This window comes from Bubalus bubalis, chromosome X (assembly GCF_019923935.1).
Source record: "Bubalus bubalis isolate 160015118507 breed Murrah chromosome X, NDDB_SH_1, whole genome shotgun sequence".
Classification (NCBI taxonomy): domain Eukaryota; kingdom Metazoa; phylum Chordata; class Mammalia; order Artiodactyla; family Bovidae; genus Bubalus; species Bubalus bubalis.
This window is the reverse complement of record NC_059181.1, coordinates 21,966,338-21,972,819: the sequence shown is the minus strand read 5'-3', so window position 1 is coordinate 21,972,819 and position 6,482 is coordinate 21,966,338. Positions and strand designations below refer to the sequence as shown.

The 6,482-nt window shown below is 40.9% G+C and overlaps 1 long non-coding RNA gene across 1 annotated transcript; it reads left to right on the top strand.

The window, feature by feature from the left end:
- The first annotated feature begins 1,404 nt into the window (after positions 1-1,404).
- Positions 1,405-3,325, top strand: LOC123332048. The gene is made up of 2 exons (XR_006548895.2): positions 1,405-1,437; positions 1,874-3,325. It is a non-coding gene; the product is annotated as an uncharacterized LOC123332048 (long non-coding RNA).
- Positions 3,326-6,482: the final 3,157 nt, after the last annotated feature.

The following is a 6,482-nucleotide window of genomic DNA, read 5'->3' as shown; positions in this document are numbered from 1 at the left end:
ACTTTATTTTCATGGGCTCCAAAATCACTGCAGATGGTGACTGCAGGCATGAAATTAAAAGACGCTTACTCCTTGAAAGAAAAGCTTTGACCAACCTAGCAGCATATTACAAAGCAGAGACATTACTTTGCCAACAAAGGTCCATCTAGTCAAAGCTATGGTTTTTCCAGTAGTCATGTATGGATGTGAGCGTTGGACTATAAAGAAAGACAGGCCCCCACAGCAGGTTGGAAGGCAGGAAGTGCGAGTGGTCTTGCCAGTATAGTTGCTTATTTGAAATCTGTGAAGAGTGCACTTGTACATACAGGCCTTAGGCTGGGGGAAATAGTTCATTTAAGAGAGGCACCAGAAGCATGGCTCTGAATGCTTTCTTCACAATGGCATCCATGGCATACTGTGATATTACCACAGTAGAACTCTTAAGTGAAATGCATTTGGAAACCCTGTGGCTTTTCATATCTACATGGACACACAGATACTATCCCTCGGAGTTTTAATATTTGCCTGGGCATAGTTAGCAAGTATTAAGACTGGTGATGCCTGGCCCACAGCTGAGACCATTTTAACATGCATTCATTAATTCAGCAAGGAATTGTGGAGGTGCTTCGATGGGCAAGATGCTGCACTAAGCACTGTGGGGGGAGAAAGAGATGGATAATATCAGTCCTGCCCTCACAGAAATGCAATTCAATTAAGTTGCGGATCAGGGACTGGGCATGGGAAGAAGACACAGGCCACAAACACTATAATGTATACATCTCTCTTATTTGTTCTGTGACTGGAATAGAAGTATAAAAACTGGAAAGTTGAAAAGATGGTGAGATTTTAAAAAAAATTAAAAAAAAAAAAAGAAAAGATGGTGAGAATGAAAAGGAGAGAGAATAACCAAAGAGGAGGGAGAAAATTAAGAGTTTATCTGGGTCTTGTAAGGGAGGTAGGAGTCCAAATAGGTGTGGATTTGGTGTCGAGGAGAGTGGTCAACATGCTGGGAGGTTTGGGAGAGGCCAGTTAGGAAGTGCCCAGAGAAGTGGCGTGTCTGCCAAGACCAGAAGTTAAGAACTTTAATTATGTTTTGAAATAGAAATCAACAACAAAAATGTATACAGACACACAATTATCTCAACCATGTAAACATATCTGGACAAAGACTGGAAGGAAAAAAAAGGCCAAAATGTTGACAGTAGTTCTTTTTATGTGCAAGGATTTTGAGCGTGTGTTTTGTATTCTTCTCACTTGGTGAGCTGATGTGGACCTTGGCTTGATATGACTGTTAAGTGGAATAATGACAGTGGACAGGGGCATTTAGGGAAGAGTTTATATTCAACTCAGATAAATTGTGTCTGACGTTACATTTTTTCCTGTTAAAGTTGGAGATGTATCATTGTTGACATTGTTTTTTCTTTTAGAGAAAGAAGATTTAACTAAGATTGCATTGTAGTAAGCCTACATGGAGTGTATTGTCTTTTTCCTTTCCTGTTGTACTCTTCTCGATCCCCCTTACATGATGCCTGTAATGATACCCCTAAATGAATTTCCACTTTGTCTCAGAGTCTGTTCTCTGAGGGGTGCTGGGGAGGGACAGCTAGGCTAAGACACTGTGCCAGCCTTCCCACCTACAATCTCTCAAACAGGGCTGAGTTTACACTGTAACTATGACTTTTTAAAGCTTTATCCCTTCCCCCTTTTTTAATTGTTTTTGGCCATACCCACAGCATATAGAATCTTAGTTCCCCAACCAGGGATCAAACCCACACCCCTTGCATTGGAAGTGTGGTGTCCTAACCACTGAACCACCAGGGAAGTCACTACTATGACATTTTGATTGTGAAACCTACCCTTCCAGTAACATACGGTCTTCTGCTCATGATTCTAGGAATGACAAGCAAAGAGTCTGCATGGTTAGCACTGGAAGGGACCATCAAGCCATCAGCAAGTCCCAAAATGTTTGTACCCTGGAATCCACTTGAGGAGCTTCCAAAATGACTGATGCTTGCTTGTATCCCCCAGAGATTGTGTTGTAATTGGTTTGAAGTGTGACTTGAGTGTTTACTTTAAAACATTCCCTGGGTAATTCTAGGGGAAACAACTTGGGAACCACCAGTCTAAAACAGGAATTGGCGAATTATGGCTTGGGGGGCCAAATCTGGTCCGTTGCCTGTCTGTCTTTGGATAACCTGCAAACTAGGAGTGGTTTTTACAATTCCAAATGGTTGAAAAAACAGAGCCCAGGGAGAATATTACTTGATGACAGCTCTCTCTAATCAGTGGTCCTACAAGACTAGCTCCTACGGAAAAGGACAGTGTGGTAACTGATTTTATGGTCACTATGTTTGATTGTCTACTAGCATGTCAGGTCAGACACTTAATGTTTAAAAGATGAGTAAAAGCAACCTACCCACATCCTTGCTTTTTCTTCGCAAAAACAGAAGCATAATTGAGTATGAGAAGAAAGAACAATAGCTCTTGCAAAGCTTTTGCAAAGTGAAAGGAGAGGAAGGAATTTTCCAGTGTGTTTCTTTTCAGATAGTCTTGTGTGTACATGTGCGGTTTAGCTGCAGCAGTGCTGGAAAGCATAGTTCTCTATGACAAAAGCATTACTGTGGATTTGTCTAGCTTCTCCCGGTGGAGGGGGGAGGGGTAGTAGATGGGTCGTCTTGAGAAAGTTAAATTTATGGTGGCCTATATTTGTTTCCTCTCATTTGTATGAATGAATTACCGGAACAGGCATGCAGTGTATTTGGCTTTGAACTGTATAGGCAGTGAAGTCATCCAAGCTGGGTGACAGGCTAACAGCCATGTGTTCAGTCATGTGGATTGAATGGATTGCATAGTTAGTTAAATGCCCCTGGAAACATTGCACGTTAGTTGACTGCTTCAAAGCCTCTTCTTTATTCCATGGCACCCTTCCATCTATAACACTCCTTATAAAAACTCTGAAAATAACAATACAATCCAGCTATAATCAGTGATCTATTCAGTATTTAATTCATACCTGTAGACCTAATCAGATGTAGTATGTGCTCATACTGGTGTACAGATGCATACACTGAAATGCAAATAGGCTTAAGGATTTGGTCAAAGGAAAAAGCCAAAACAGAAGTCTTCCCATTATACAGCTATGTACACAGTGCCCCTTCTCTCAGATGCTTCATTATTTTAATTCCAAAGTTCTCAGCGACCTTGCAAATAAATAAAGCCTATTGAATCCAAATTGAATCATCAACTTATGTGCAGTCAAATGAGCATGTGACATCAGTCTATAAATAAGTGACTGGCATTAGTGGATACAATAAAACTGGTAGGTTCAAATATGCTTAAAAACCTAACTCAGTGTGATCTCTGAATTTTGTGTACAAATGATTTCCTTGGAAGCCATGCTGTTTGTCTTTGATTCCACAGTCTGCTGGAGAAAGTGGCCTTGACTTTTAAAAAGGGGTTTTGGCTAAATATAGTCTAGCGTTAAATTTTAAATATCTTTTTCTTTTCTGAAAAGGATGAATGTTTCAAAGTGGTTTAAAAAATGAGAAATACTCCATCCCTGCTAACTTGATGACCTGATTTGGTCATCCGAATTTCATCTTTCTCTTCGATTCTTTGGTTTGGATTCTGGTTGACACTATTACAGTAACACTAAGTGTTCATGGTGCTTCTTTCTTCAAATCTGTGCCCCGGGTAGCATCGGACTGGATACATACACAATTAAGTGCGTGCTCAGTTGCTTCAGTCACGTCCCACTCTTTGCAACCCCATGGACTGTAGCCTGCCAGGCTCCTCTGTCCATGGAATTTCCCAGGCAAGAATACTGGAGTGGATTGTCATTTCCTTCTCTGGGGGGTCTTCCCACCCCAGGGATCAAACTTATGTCTCCTTCATTGCAGGTGGATTCTTTACAGCTTGACCCATCTGGGAAGCCCATTTGCATATAAATTGTATACTAGAGAACAGCAGGGACATAACCCAGATCCACAGAGTGTGAAGACTGTGACTTACAAAAGGCTATGATCCTGTCACAGCTAACCTTCTACTGCAGGCTTTCAGATCCCAGCCCATCTCACCTAGAGCCCAGGGACCTAACTGCCTGGCCCTGTGAAAAAGAAAGTGAAAGTGAGGTCACTCAGTCATGTCCAACCCTTTGCCACCCCATGGACTGTAGCCCGCCAGGCTCCTCCGTCCATGGGATTCTCCAGGGAAGAACACTGGAGTGGGTTGCCATTTCCTTCTCCAGGAAATCTTCCTGACCCAGGGATAGAATCCAGGTCTCCCACATTGCAGGCAGACTCTTGACTGTCTGAGCCACCAGGGAATCCCTGGCCCTATAATCCTTTGATTTTTCGTTCTTCCACTTCTGCACCATGTTCTTTCCATTCCCAAGGATGAGTCTCAGTCCCTGACTGTAGTGGATGTTGTGGTGCTTAACATAGCTTCTCCCTTCAGGGTTAAGGCCCTCGTTCCTCATCTGGTGGTTGCTGGTGGTTGCTGATGTTTGCCGTCTTACTTCCTCCCTAGGTACTGTCCTTGGCTGATAGGCTCTGCCTCACCCAAGGCTATGTCCTTTGCCTACAGGTAGTCTTTAGCCAATGATTTGGTGGTTGACATAGAGTTACAAAGTTATGGCCTCCTTCCCTTGATTCTAGCCAATTGTGAAGGACTGTTTCAGCTCCAGTGTACCCCCATGGGACTGGCTGAGGCCTCTGTTGTGATAACATCACAGCTCAGCTTCTCCCTCTTCCTCTGGTATCCTTGGTGCTTCCACTGGTGCCATTTCTGAGAGCACTGCCTAGTGAAAGCTCCACACAAATCTGTCTGAAAGTCTGTTTTCAGAGGAACTGAACCTAAGACTTAAGAACACACATCTTTTCTCCAAATAATACAGAGTTCTCACCCTTCGGATGGGAACCAGTTCATATTTTCCTTATTTCGTATGTTTGGAAACTGAAATTTAGATTGCCAAGGTCATGGAACTAGTAAACAGCCAAACCAGATACCTCAAACCGAATCCCATGTTCTCATTTACCATCACATACTGCCTGCACACTTCTATCAAAAACTTGTTCTTCTCAAGCATATAGAAAAAAATAAAATAGAAACACACATACCCATCAGCCAGATTTGATGGTGTTACTGTTTTGCCATTCTTATTTCAAATCTCTTTTTTAAAGAAATAAAACATCACAGATACAGCTAAAACCCTCTCCCCTAGCCCTTTCTCTTCCATATTTTCCTGATATTTTTTGAAACAAGGAATCCATGAGTCAAATAACGAATATATATATGTAAAAATGATACTCTTGCTAATGAAGACTTTATTGCCTAGTTGGCCCACTGGCTAGATGCCAAAAAAAAAAAAACAAAAACGTATTTTAAATTTGAATAAATATATCTTGCTTAATCTTATATATTCAGCATGATTTGAGAGTGTTTTGCTAAGTGATTCTCCTTTACTCTCAAGTTTCATAACTACATTTATTTGAAGGAAATTAATCCCCATATGTTTCTAATTAATACATGCTTAACTACTCATCAGAATGTTTTGTATAGGCAATTGACTTGTGAAAAACCTTTTCCAGCTTTTATCCTTAATTTGAAGAGGCAGAATTTGTCATCAAGAAATAAAATTGAGCACTATTTGAATCGTGAACTTAAATATTAGAGTTCGAACTCATTTTCAACTCGAGAAAATGTTTCATTATTCCTTGCTCATTCATGCCTTCCTTTGGCCCTTTTCCTCCTCTTTTCTTCACCATTGTATTATTAGGAATTTGAATGTCAGGTAAAGCTTAACACTATTAGTGGCCTTTTGTTGCCTTTGACTACAATACTGTAATCACCAGAGACATCAAGAATTGAAGGATGAAAGCTCATTTATCCTAAGAAAGGGAGATGGGATTTGATGGTATTAAGCACAAAATGCATTTAGTATTTGTGTTTTGTGTCCCACCTGAGCATGTCAGGAATTGACATAGGGTCAAGGGTCTGTACTAGACTATGTGCTAGTAAAGCTTGGGCAAGAATAATGTCCTGGAATCATAGTTATCCAATACTCTTCCATCTTACCAGGGACAATTGAGCCAAAGATAGCAATGGGACATTTGTCTTGGAGAGTCTTATGGAAAGGACTTATACAAATTGGGGAGTGGCAGAAATGCATTAGTGATACATAGAAGTCTGGTTTCAAATAATTGCCTGCTGACACATCACCCCAAGAGTCATACTACCCAGACCAGTAATTGAGGGTTTGAATGTTAGAACGTGTGATTTAACTGTAGCCAGGACAAGCGACTCAAGGGAAAATACGTGATTGAGATGTTCGTGAGATTGCGGTTTAGTGGTGGTGGTGCTGGAGATGAATAGCATTTGATTCAATTATTTTTTTAATTTATTTTTAATTGGAGAATAATTGCTTTATAATGTTGTGTTGGTTTCTGCCATACAACCACACAAATCAGCTATAATTACACATATATCCCCTCTCTGTTGAGCCT